The sequence below is a fragment of the Lissotriton vulgaris genome, chromosome 7, assembly GCF_964263255.1.
Source record: "Lissotriton vulgaris chromosome 7, aLisVul1.2, whole genome shotgun sequence".
Lineage (NCBI taxonomy): Eukaryota > Metazoa > Chordata > Amphibia > Caudata > Salamandridae > Lissotriton > Lissotriton vulgaris.
Window position 1 is genome coordinate 1,771,528,856 of NC_141695.1, and position 13,588 is coordinate 1,771,542,443.

The window sequence follows — 13,588 nt, forward strand, 5'->3', positions numbered from 1 at the left end:
ATAGATATATATATTTTTTTGAACCTAAATTACTCAAAATCCACTGGAGCACATATCTTGAGACATAGCAAAGGCACATCGGGCTACCAGTCCCTACAATTTTGCCAAGTTTGGTGGAAATCCATTCAGCCGTTCGGGCTAAAAGTGAAATCGACCGCCCTATGGAAATTAACATGGGGAAAACGCGTTTTGGGACCCCCCTTTTATCTCGGCCCCCGCTTGACGAATCCCCCCCAAACTTTCAGGGAAGGACCGGACCGCCATGAGACCATTTTCCTGAAAATTTCAGGCAGATTCGTCAACCGGCGCCAAAGTTATTCAAAATAGAATGTTGAGATTTAACATTGAAAATTATCCTAACTATAACTACCTACTGGCGACTGCCAGTAGGTAATATATATATATATATATATATATATATATATATATATATATATATATATATATATTCACTGAAAAAACCATAGGTTATAGACCATATATAGTTAGGAATTAGCATTTACAAAACCTTGAAAATTCACTGAAAAAACCATAGGTTATAGGCCACATATAGTTAGGAATTCGCATTTACAAAACCTTATTTTACTCACACAAAACCATTGAAATTCCATATATAGTTAGTTGCACTAACTATATATCGCGCACCCGCAATCCACTGCTGATGATGTCACATATTACATCATTCATGACATGGTCAATGACATCACGGATGACATCACTGATGACATCTCAAATGACATCACTGATTACATCACTGATGACAACATCCAGTGACTGTATGTTTCTGTAAAGTTAAAATATGTCTTACATATTGAAGAATGAGTGGATGTGTAAGTGTCTGGATGAAGGATTTAGTAGGTGCATAACTGACTGTATGAGTGAGTGATTAAATGTGTCTGACTGAGTGCATGGGTTAGTGACTAAACTGTCTTAATTTGTGCATCATTATGTCTGTTGTTCTGTAAACTGTTGCATGTGTTGATAAGTAGCTATATGAGTAACTATATGGGTTATTGATTGGTTGCCCAAGTATTTGTATGGGAGACTGAGTGTGTGTGTGGGTGGCTGGGAGGTGTATGACTCTGTGCATAGATGTGTGAGTAGTTGATTCACTAGATGTATGGTTTCAAAAGTGCATGTGGAAACAGCTGTATGGGTGGTTGACTGTGTGCATGAGTGTATTGGTGAGTGAATGGATATCTCAGTGCTACATGTCAAAGTAAGTACATATGTAAAACACAGTACATGTGAGAGTTGACATATATAAATAACTGTGCATAAGAGCCAGTGAATGTGTGAGTGGCTGTATGGATCATTGTGAACTTGTATCAGGGATTGTATAAGAGAGTAAATATGTGTTAGTATATGTTTGAATAAGTAAAGTTTGTATAACTGTATAGTTGAGGAAATGGAGGTGTGATTGATTCTTTGCATGACTGACTAGGTGTGTGAGTAACTCCATGGATGAGTGACAGTCTGTGAGTGTCTGTTTACACTGATTGTATCTAAGGTTATATTAGAGTCTGAAGAGGTTCATCGTATTATCACATGAATGATATCATCAGTGATGTGATCAGTAATGTCAAATGAGATGTCATCAGTGATGTCATCAGTGATGTCATTTGAGATGTCATCAGTGATGTCATTTGAGATGTCATCAGTGATGTCATCAGTGATGTCACTGACCATGTCATGAATGATGTAATATGTGACATCATCAGCAGTGGATTGCGGGTGCGCGATATATAGTTAGTGCAACTAACTATATATGGAATTTCAATGGTTTTGTGTGAGTAAAATAAGGTTTTGTAAATGCGAATTCCTAACTATATGTGGCCTATAACCTATGGTTTTTTCAGTGAATTTTCAAGGTTTTGTAAATGCTAATTCCTAACTATATATGGTCTATAACCTATGGTTTTTTCAGTGAATTTTCAAGGTTTTGTAAATGCTAATTCCTAACTATATATGGTCTATAGCCTATGGTTTTTTCAGTGAATATATATATATACATACATATATAAACATATATCATCTGTATATCTATATAAATACAAACATAAATGCATGCATACATATACTTATATGCATACAGATGCATGTTATTTACATGAAAGTTGAAAAAACACTAATAAAAGCAAAGCTAAAAAGCCACCTCATTACAAACAGAATGGCTTTAACTTAAACGAGGGCGAGATCTATTGCATTTTCAATGCTTGTTTACTTTGGTTCCATCAAAAAGGCATTCAGATGTGTCACACATTTGCCATAAATTCTGAATGTTAGCACTCTAGTTGCACATTAGATCACTGTAGCAAAGCTACTGCTCACCAGGGACGTCTGCTGCTGGTATTCAAAGTGCATGTTTCAGTCTGCATGTCAGAATTTTTTTAATGAAATAGAAGAGGATTTGAGAAGTCACTCAAAATGATCCCTAATTTTTCTTTCTGAAGCACTAATCATACTTTCTATGGCAAAATTAACCCCCTCATGTTGTTCCTTTTTAAATTGAGTGTTTTCAGACTTACCACTTCATTCCAATCAAGATGGCTTCTGGTGTGCCATACTTTTGTCATAAGTAAGACTGTTAGCGCTCTAGTTGTTCTTTAGAACACTCTGGGACATTCTGTCATTGGGCTATACTTGGGGTACATCTGGGTGATATTTGGGCTACATTTAGGCTCTTTTGTCTCTGGTGGCCATCTTGGGAGACTGTATGTCAGAATTTTTTAATGAAATTGAAGAGGGTTTGAGAAGTCACTCAAGATGTGACCTAATTTTTCTTTCTGCAGCACTAATCATAATTCATATGGCAAAATATACCCCCTCATTTTGTTCCTTTTTAAAATAAATGTTTTAAGAGTTACCACTTTATTCCAATCAAAATGGCTTCAGGTGTGCCATACCTTTGTAATAAGTAGGACTGTTAGCGCTCTAGTTGTTCTTTAGAACACTCTGGGACATTCTGTCATTGGGCTATACTTGGGCTACATCTGGGTGATATTTGGGCTACATTTGGGCTCTTTTGTCTCTGGTGGCCATTTTGGGAGACTGCATGTCAGAATTTTTTAATGAAATAGAAGAGGATTTGAAAAGTCACTCAAAATGTGCCCTAATTTTTCTTTCTGCAGCACTAATAATACCTTCTATTGCATAATATACCCCCTCATTTTGTTCCTTTTTAAATTAAATGTTTTAAGAGTTACCACTTTATTCCCATCACGATGGCTCCAGGTGTGCTATACCTTTGTAATAAGTAGGACTGTTAGCGCTCTAGTTGTTCTTTAGAACACTCTGGGACATTCTGTCATTGGGCTATACTTGGGCTACATCTGGGTGATATTTGGGCTACATTTGGGCTCTTTTGTCTCTGGTGGCCATTTTGGGAGACTGCATGTCAGAATGTTTTAATGAAATAGAAAAGGATTTGAGAAGTCACTCAAAATGTGCCCTAATTTTTCATTCTGCAGCACTAATCATACTTTCTATGGCAAAATATACCCCCTCATGTTGTTTCTTTTTAAATTAAATGTTTTAAGAGTTACCACTTTATTCCAATCAAGATGGCTTCAGGTGTGCCATACCTTTGTAATAAGTAGGACTGTTAGCGCTCTAGTTGTTCTTTAGAACACTCTGGGACATTCTGTCATTGGGCTATACTTGGGCTACATCTGGGTGATATTTGGGCTACATTTGGGCTCTTTTGTCTCTGGTGGCCATTTTGGGAGACTGCATGTCAGAATGTTTTAATGAAATAGAAAAGGATTTGAGAAGTCACTCAAAATGTGCCCTAATTTTTCATTCTGCAGCACTAATCATACTTTCTATGGCAAAATATACCCCCTTATGTTGTTTCTTTTTAAATTAAATCTTTTAAGAGTTACCACTTTATTCCAATCAAGATGGCTTCAGGTGTGCCATACCTTTGTAATAAGTAGGACTGTTAGCGCTCTAGTTGTTCTTTAGAACACTCTAGGAGGCTGCAGTAGAACACAAAGGAATCAACTGACAGTCTCTGTCCTTGTTGGATGTACATGTTTTACTGAGAATGTCAGACTTCATTTTCACATGACTGAGAAAGATAATGTGAATTTACAGAAAATATGCTTTCAGTTTAGCTTATAGATCCCCTTCCAAACCACTGTGGGAAAATCATGAGATATTAGTTTTCTTTCAAACAATATTCATGATATCACAGCAGAAGGTTTTTTCACATGGTAAAATCACCTTAGAACCCACCACAATTCCTAAAACGAGTATGGTACCATCAACAAATGATTTATAATGTAACTAAAGTCCTAAAACCCTCTATTAACTACAATGCTTTTTAATGAGGTGCTATCATGTATATTGGTCCCAAGATGGCTGCCAACACTTCTTGGATGAAGTGCTGACAGCCAATCAGATCAGATGTGTGGTTAGGCTCCGCCCAGATATATATCTTTTTTTGAACCTAAATTACTCAAAATCCACTGGAGCACATATATTGAGACCTAGCAAAGGCACATCGGGCTAACAGTCCCTACAATTTTGCCAAGTTTCGTGCAAATCCATTCAGCCGTTCGAGCTAAAAGTGAGGCCAACCGCCCTATGGAAATTAACATGGGAAAAACGCGTTTTGGGACCCCCCTTCTTTCTCGGCCCCCCCTTGATGAAACCCCCCCAAATTGTCAGGGGCTGCTCAGAAACAAAATGTTCCATTTTCCTGAACATTTCAGCCAATTCCGTCCACAAACGCCAAAGTTATTAGACATAGAATTTTCAAAAATCCCATAGAGAAAAAATCCTAACTATATATACCTACTGGCGACCGCCAGTAGGTAATATATATATATATATATATATATATATGTATATATGTATATATATATTTTCACTGAAAAAAACATAGGTTTCACACATGTTATAGTTAGCTGGACATTTCACTCATACAAAACCATTGAAATTCCCATGTTATAGTTAGGTCAGCTAACTATAACTCGCGCGCCCGCAATACACTGCTGATTACGTCACATATTACATGACTCATGACATGGTCAGTGACATCACTCATGACATCACTGATGATATCTCAAATGACATCACTGATGACATGATCCAGTGAATGTGTGTCTGTCGGAAAAATAAATATTTTTAATATATGTATACCTAAAGGTCGACGGTAGAATAAATGTGTAAATATATGATCTAGGGTTATCCCCAATAGTGCTTATAGCATCCTTTCGTCCAGTTTTATACTGGAGGAGGATCTGGACCACGCCGGAACTTGAGATCTTCGCTATGGGCTTGCTTGACATCATTCGTATTGACATCTTTCATAAGATCAAGTGGCTAGAGCACATTCGGGGTCTCCTGACTAGCATGGGTCTGCGGGATTTATGGGAGGCTCCTACAATTTCAAAGTTACCGCCTAAGAAGACCATAAAGACTTTGTATTGGCAGTTTGTGGCCTCTGGGGCCTACAGGACCATAGACCCAGGGTCTTTGACCGGAATGTTTTTGGATATCAAAGATATACCAAAACTGGAACCCTTTTGGGACGTTATCTCAAAACCTCTTGATCGTAAATTATTTTTTCAATTGAGGATTGGGAGTCTGCCGGTAGGGGCATTCACCAGTAGATGGTCTCCGTGAGCTAAGGCTGTTTGTCCATCATTTTCAGCTCGCCCGGAAACTATTGGACACTTGCTATTTGAATGTCCAGTGTACACAGAGCCAAGGAGAAAGTGGCTCCGCCCGATGTGCAGGTTAATGGGTACTGACGAGGGGTCGGTGGCAGTTCGTATTATCCGTTCCTGTACTGATATGAGAGTTTATACAGCTGCGGCAAAATTCTTGGGCTGGGCCTGGGTTATCAGAAGTAGAATGCTCAAAAACTAACATGTAATTATTGTACCGAACCTAAATTTTTATTCATGTTTATATTTACCCAATTTCTGAGTTGAAATGGTTTTAATTGTACTGAAATCAAATCTTAATTATGTATTATTTTTTTAACTCCATATTTCCAATGGACTGAATTGTATAGTGAATGTATGGGTTTTATGTGTAAATATGAACTATTCTTAGATTTTACTTATATGTCTGAACTTTGTCTGACATACTGTTAGCTTTTATGACAATCGTCGAATAAAGCTTGTTTGAACGTGTAAATAAGTGTCTAAATGGATGTTTTTTTGTAAAATTGATTGCATAACTGACTTACAAAGTGTATCTTAGTGAATACATTTATTAATGAGTAATGTTTAAATATTTAAATATCTGTATCAGTGTCTCACTTTGTGTTTATGTGGCTGTATGGGTTGGTGACTAGCTACATGAGTGTCGATATGGGTTATAAGTTGGTTATTTGAGTATCAGAATGAGTGTCTGTTCGGTTTGGTGGGAGGTATTACATAGTGCATAGATGCATGAATGACTGATTCACTGTATGTGTTTTGAAGACAGCATGTGTGCAGGACTGTTTGGGTGGATGAGTGTGTGTATGGGTGTGTTAGTGAGTGATTGACTGTCTCTATAGTATCTTTATGAGTAACTACATATGATTTAAACTAGTATATGTGAGTATTGATGTATATAAGTGAGTATATGTGAGAATGTGAGAGATTGGAAGAGTTCCTGTATAAATAAGTATGTGTTTCTATAAGTGATTGTTTAAGAGAGTAAGTATGTGTACGTTTCTGTAAAAGTAAGTGTAGTGCTGTGTTTATAGCTGTATATGCAAGTAAATGGATGTTTGATTTTATTTGCATGTGTGAGTATGTGTGTGAGTAACTCTATGGATGAGTATCGATGTGTAACAGGATGTATAGGTGTATGAGTACATGTGATGATTGAGTGCATGTATGAGTGACTATATAGAACTGTTGGTGAAAGAGTGGATGTGTATGTAGATTTTGTAATTACTGAATAGGTTGTTGTAACTGGTATTGGTATCTCCATTGTTTTGAAAATTTTATTTTCTATTTTTCAATGTGTTTATCAAAGGTTATATTACGGTGAGAGGAGGTCTGCCACTCTTTCACAGGGATGATGTCATCAGTGATATCATCAGTGATGTCATTTGAGATATCATCAGTGATGTCATGAGTGATATCACTGACCATGTCATGAGTGATGTAATATGTGACGTCATCAGCAGTGCATTGCGGGTGCGCGAGTTATAGTTAGCTGAACTAACTATAACGCGGAAATTTCAATGGTTTTGTATGAGTGAAATGTCCAGCTAACTATAATGTTGTGAACATATCTAGGACTCTAATTAAATATGCCAGATTTATGCCCTTATGTGGTTATAACAAATCATATCCTTATAAAGGCATAAGAATCATATCCATATTTAGTAATAGCCAATGCAGTCCAAATACGGCAAGGCTACTTTCTTAGACTCCTAGAAAGTACACTGAGTTCTTTAAACAAACCAAACCTCCAGCAACCTGGGAATTCCCCATGCTTTTGTTTTGATTTGTCCTAGAACTACTGCGAGTCTTGAAAGAACTGCCATTTCTTAGTGACATCTTTTATTGACGTCTTATGTCCAAATTTACGTCAAACACGGCACATTCCAGGTATGAATATACCAGCGTTCGCCTTAAGCATCACACGGTGGTTTGGAGCAGAGCGGCTATCTACTTATTCGAATCCCAGCTGATGCGAGTGCCGAAAGAAGCAGTCCCTCCCATTTGACGCACTGAGAAAGACGCTGTCTTTTCTCCTGCCGAGAAAATCCAGCTCCAGTGTTTCCAGTCACCTTTGCGGGTTACTGGGAGATCGAGTCCTGAGAACCAGATATAAGACCTCCTTCATTCTAAAACCAAGGTACAGAGCTGATTAGATCCTTAAAGAATTCTTGACTCAGATTCTTGGCAAAACAAACTTAGCTTAAACTGCAACTCCCTTACTCCTTCCCATATACTAGGCTTAGGTTAGGTACACTGGGGTAGGCGTATTTAGAAGCACCAGTTGAGTATGTTTAGTCAATTTTTATCATTGTATGTAATTGTATATATTTTATCCATTTTAAGTATCATATGGCTCAGAAACCATATTAATGCTTTTACAGTATTATTTCATAATACTCCTTTTACTGTACGCACTTTACTTTATAACAAGTATTGCAATTGTGGCAATTCATTTCTCTTGCATGAGAAAGAAGACTGCTCAATAAATAACACCTTTTATTGAAAACGCCAGTCTCTTTATTTCTCTGCACTCTGGTGAAACTAAGTAGGTTGACTGAGTGAAATAGATATCTATTGTTTTCATACGACTCGGGAGATATACTCCTTATTCTGGGGGAGCAAAGTTGTCATGTTTATGCGGTTGTCAGAAGCTAATCCCTTCTTGTCTAATCAGGCAAGTTAATTCCTCCCTGTTCATTCAAGAACATTTCTAGGGACCTCTGAGTTAGCTGGCATACCTAATTAAGTCTAACATATTCAGTAGAGACCTAATCGACCACAGTCCTACGTCTAAACTGCCGTTTATGTTATTCCAATGCGCAGAGCCTATTGGGAATATAGGAACCACACTACATGGCGCCCAACGTTTGGTAAGGCGATAATCTAACGCAAGATACTAGAGACGTCTGGAGTGGGTAAAAGGTTAATATCCGCCGAAACTTAGTAGGAAGAGATTCCTATGTATTAGTGTCTGGTATAGTCAACGTTGAGGGATACACTGTTCCAAAATAGTGTGCACCTAATCTTTGTTTCCTTGAAACTTGCTCTGCAAACTTTCTGTCAGTAAAAATGTCAGACAGTGAGGACAAAAGGGACAGAGCTAGACTAGCAGCTCAACTCGTAGCGGATGACACACTCGTCCGAGATAACAACCCAAATGTAATATTCATCCTGGTCAATATAAGAAAAACTATAACTATAAAACTTATAGAAAATGGAGTAATATCAAGAGGTTGTACGGTCGTATTTGTGGTAGAGGCACATGAATTTCGGCAGACAGAGGTATTCTATTCCTGGATAAATTTTCCAGCAGCACATACATGCTGTAACACATGAGTTCCACTACTACAAAATAGCGGAAGCTCCAGCGGAATACTCTCCTTTCGAGGAAGTTGAAATTCCACTAACATACCAAGAGCACATGCTCTGGTTTAATGGCGCCCTAAAACATCAAAATCACATTACCAGGCTCGGTCCACTAGGTAGACCAGGAGCCACATGGCTGGTTCTAGCCAGCTACACACCACATCCCGACATTGAAAAAATGTCAAGTGAAGAACTCTTAGTTTAAATAAAAGAACTAACAAAAGCATATAGAGATTTAGTTCAATTAACATTAGACGGTACAACATACCAACTAAAACCCCATCTAATTGAAAATCCTGAAAAGACTTTCATTAAAAATAATCTCAATTCTCAAAAGAAGAAGTGGGAGGGTGATAAACAAACCACTCCCAGAGAAAAAAACAGTTTCACTCCAGAGGAAGGTCTCCCCAATGAAGAAATAGATCTCCAGAAGGGGGGGCAAGTCTCCACAGCGGGAGCCCTCTGAAAAAAGATACAACCTTAGAAATAGGGACAATTTGAAAAAACGTGACAGATATCAAGATATTGATACACGTCCCTCTCGATCTTTTCAGACTTCCTCAAAGAAATCGGAAAGAAGAGGACGGTCAGAACATAAAGAAGAGCACGTCAAGTCCAAAGACAAGGAACCTGCTCAACAAAGTAAAAAATTACAATTTCCCAGAAAGAAGGTAGCCAGTATTAAAATAAAACATGCCGAGAATACTGAGGACGCAACTGAAAAACGGAGAGTGGGCCCAGACAATGCTAGACCGCGCAGCAGAAGTGACCATAGCTCGCAAGATCCTGATGAATCTTCTGGAGACAGTGGACACGAATGAATACATTCAAGTGGAACTGCAGACACCCGAGTGAGCGTGCCCCATAAACTATACGAAATAACATTACGTATAGAGGGAGATAAAACTAGGAAAATAAGAGGTCCCTTTTGGGAGAATCTATCTAAAGGCTATGATATCCTTCTAGCAGAAAGAGACTGGCCACCAGAGTTTGTCAGGGAGTGCCCACATGGCTAAGAAATGATTATGCCTACCTTCTCAAATCCCATTCCAATTCATAAAAAATACACACTAGCTAGAAAATGGGCAGTGGCCCAAGCCCCTGCATTATATAAAAATCATGTAGGATGGGAAGAGGATTCTCCTCACCATAAAATCCAGTTAAAAAATCAACCTACTGCACAGAGGCAGTATCCTGTTAAGCAAGAAGCTAAAAAACAAGTAAAAGAAATTTTAGATCAACTTGAATATCAGGGGGTAATTGAAACATGCACCTAACAAATGAACAATCCTTTGTTTCCTGTCTCCAAGCCAGACGATTCATATCATCTAGTTTTGGACTACAGACACTTAAACTACTGCTGTAAAACTTTTGCAGTACAAAACTCACACAGTGCAGCACTAATGAATAAGATTGTGCGCAATAAATATAAAACGACATTAGATATTTCAAATGGTTTCTTCTGTCAAAACATAGCACCTGAAAGCAGATATTTGACCGTTTTCTCCAGCATGGGGACCCAAAAACAATTGTGTCGTCTCCCAGAGGGATTCAAGAATAGCCCAGGATTATTTTCAGCCAGGGTAACTGAGTTACTACAAATTTATGATGATGAGATATTATCTTATGTCGATGACATCTATCTTACAGACGATGACCTGGAAACTCACTTGAAAAGAGTGAACACCATAATACTTGGGTTTGCATCTGAAGGGTACAAATTTAACTTTAAAAAAATCACGAATTGCCCATCTAACTGTCCTATTTTTAGGATATGAATTATCAAGTGAAGGCAAACGCCTAGCAGACAACTTGTTAGAGAAGTGTGCAGTACTCCAAGCTCCAAAAACGCTGAAAAACTTAAAATCAATACTAGGTTTCCTGAATTTCGGAAGAACATACATTCTGAATTATGCAGAGAGGGTTAAACCTCTCTACGAACTAATAAAACCTGATTTCAAACCAATTATTTGGACTCAAAAACACACAGAAATTTTAAGATCATTACAGACAGACATGTTAACTAAAAGAAAACTGCAAACACGCGCAAAAAACGCAACCTTGTAATCTGAGTCATCCCAGGAAGATGCAGATTCACATACCTGACCTCTAATGAGGGAGAAATTGTACCAATAGCTTACAAATCACACTTGTACACACAAGCTGAAATGAAATTCAGTTCTACTGAAAAAATTGTAACTGCGGTTCAAACTGCTGTAGCAAAAAAAAGAGCCCTAGCCCAAGGGAAAAGGATATCTATTTTAACAGCAATATCAGCCCTTGAGGCAGTAACAAGACCAGGCATTCCAAATGCTATAGCTTTAGATCCAAAATGGATACAATGGGAAAATTCTCTTGCTACAGTGAAACACTCTTTTGATCTGAAAATGAAAAAAACTAGAAGATCTGGAATACGAACAAGAATGCCCTCTGTGAATCGAAATTCTGCCTCTCGAACAGTACACCTGTGTAATCTACACAGACAGATTTGCACAACACTACATTGTGGAAAAACAAATTTACAATACTGCGTGCGCGATTGCTAAAGGTCGCTGGTGCTTAGGTAAATTCAGACCGATGGCCAATAAAACTGGATCACTCAGAAACTGTACAGCTCAGCAAGCTGAAATAAGATCTCTAAAAATGGCGCTTGAAAATGCCTATCATTAGTGTGCGATTCGCATTACTGAGTCCGATCTTACAATAATTCCATGCAGACCTGGATAAAAAACGGTTACAAAGATGAGACAAGTGGCACAATAAAGCATAAAAAACTATGGGAACAAGTAGTTCTTTTGCAGAAAGAACTACAAAAGACTCATGTGGTACATACGCAGAGTCTTCAACGTGATGGCGTTCACGTTGCAGGGAATTCATTGGCTGACAGAGCCACAGCGGCAGCTGATCACTCAGCTTCCGTAGCTACAAAAAAGCGTACTAAAAAACAAATAGATGGCGAAACACTGCTTGCAGTAAAAGCCTCAATGGAAGGCAATTATGCGGCGTTACCTCTAAACTATCCACTCGGCAATACATACATAACTGATGCAAACTCCATTCCGTTTGCTCAAATCCCTGGAGTGGGGGATAGAGTAATTCCAAACACGAACCGGAGAGTCTTCTTGATGCAAGAAGCACACATGGGATAGGGTCTGAGGCACCAAGAGATCCTGAAATCTCTAATAGAATTACAATCACGATACTGGTGGCCAGGAATAAGCGTGCACATTTATAACTTTGTAATGAATTGTGAGGACTGCAACAGAGATCGCAGTTGTGAACCGGACCAGGCACCTGCCCAGACACCACTATTTGACAGCATCAGGTTATCTATGCGCAGACATCCAGACGGAAAAATGCAATCCCATAATTATTAAGACGAGATTCATTTAGATGAGACCGCCAGCGCTCGGCTGACGCCAGAACTGTTATAAAAGATTTGTGAGTCTTTATCGGCACATACGCAATTGCGTGCTACATTCTGACCAGGGTCCTGCGTTTAGCTCTCGGTCTTACAAGGAGGCCATGGCCAGCATGAGCATTGCATTGCGGTATTCTAGTCCATTCCATCCCGATGGAAATGCGGTAGTGGAGAGAAAAAAAACGTGACATAAAGCAATCTATAACAGCGAGGGTATTAGGTTCGGATGACAGGTTGGTCAAATAACAAGTAAGTGTCCAACGTAGTCTTAAAAACATGGCAAGAAATTCTCTAGGAGGTATCAGTCCGTACGAACTTTTATTTGGTACTAGAATGATCATCCAGGACTTGGATTGTCAGACTTCAGTGGTGAAACAAAAAAACTTTGATATCAAAGATCGTTTGGCTGTTTTACAGGACTTAAATGAAACAAGAAAAAGTCTGAGTAACGAAAAGCTAAAGCCAACGACCACTGAAGAAAAACCACCTGTCCCAGCAAGACCTGTCTGGATTCCAAAGATTGGGGATCTGGTCAGAGAAAAGATTGTGGTGAAGAAGGAATTTGGATCTTCTTACATAAAAGCAGTACCTGTCTTAGCTGTCAGCGGAACAAGATCAGTTGTACTACCGCCCCTTGCTGGTAAAAAGGAGAACCGAGTTGTATCAATCGACCTGGTGAAACCACAACCATGTGGCCGATAATAAGTAGTAGGCCCAGTCGACTCCCAAGAAATAGCAGAAGACCAAATCTTGCTACAATCCAAGAGGTTCAAACTGAGAGACTAATCACATTTGAGAAACCTGCTGTGATTAAAAACGGACTAAGCCATGGAACTTGTGCCTCTTGAAACCCAAATTGCAACAGTTCGTCAAGAAAAACCTGTCTACAACGATGTAGCCTCGGACTATACAAACGTAATAAAAGAAAATCGAAAGATCAATGGAAATCCGGAAGCAATTCCACCAATTGACAGAACTGCATCTGGCTTCTTTATCAACTTTGATGACTTTTCCGATGATCCAAGTGAACATGGAGACAAGCCAGCAACAAAAACCTTCAAAGAAAAAATTACAGAACTCTTTCATCAACTCAGAGAAACATATCGAACTTCACCATGGA

The 13,588-nt window shown here is 38.6% G+C and overlaps 1 protein-coding gene across 2 annotated transcripts in view; it reads right to left on the reverse strand.

The window, feature by feature from the left end:
* LOC147706638 (uncharacterized) overlaps nt 1-13,588 on the reverse strand; it is a 411,896-nt gene that overhangs the window by 326,357 nt on the left and 71,951 nt on the right. The window lies entirely within an intron of this gene.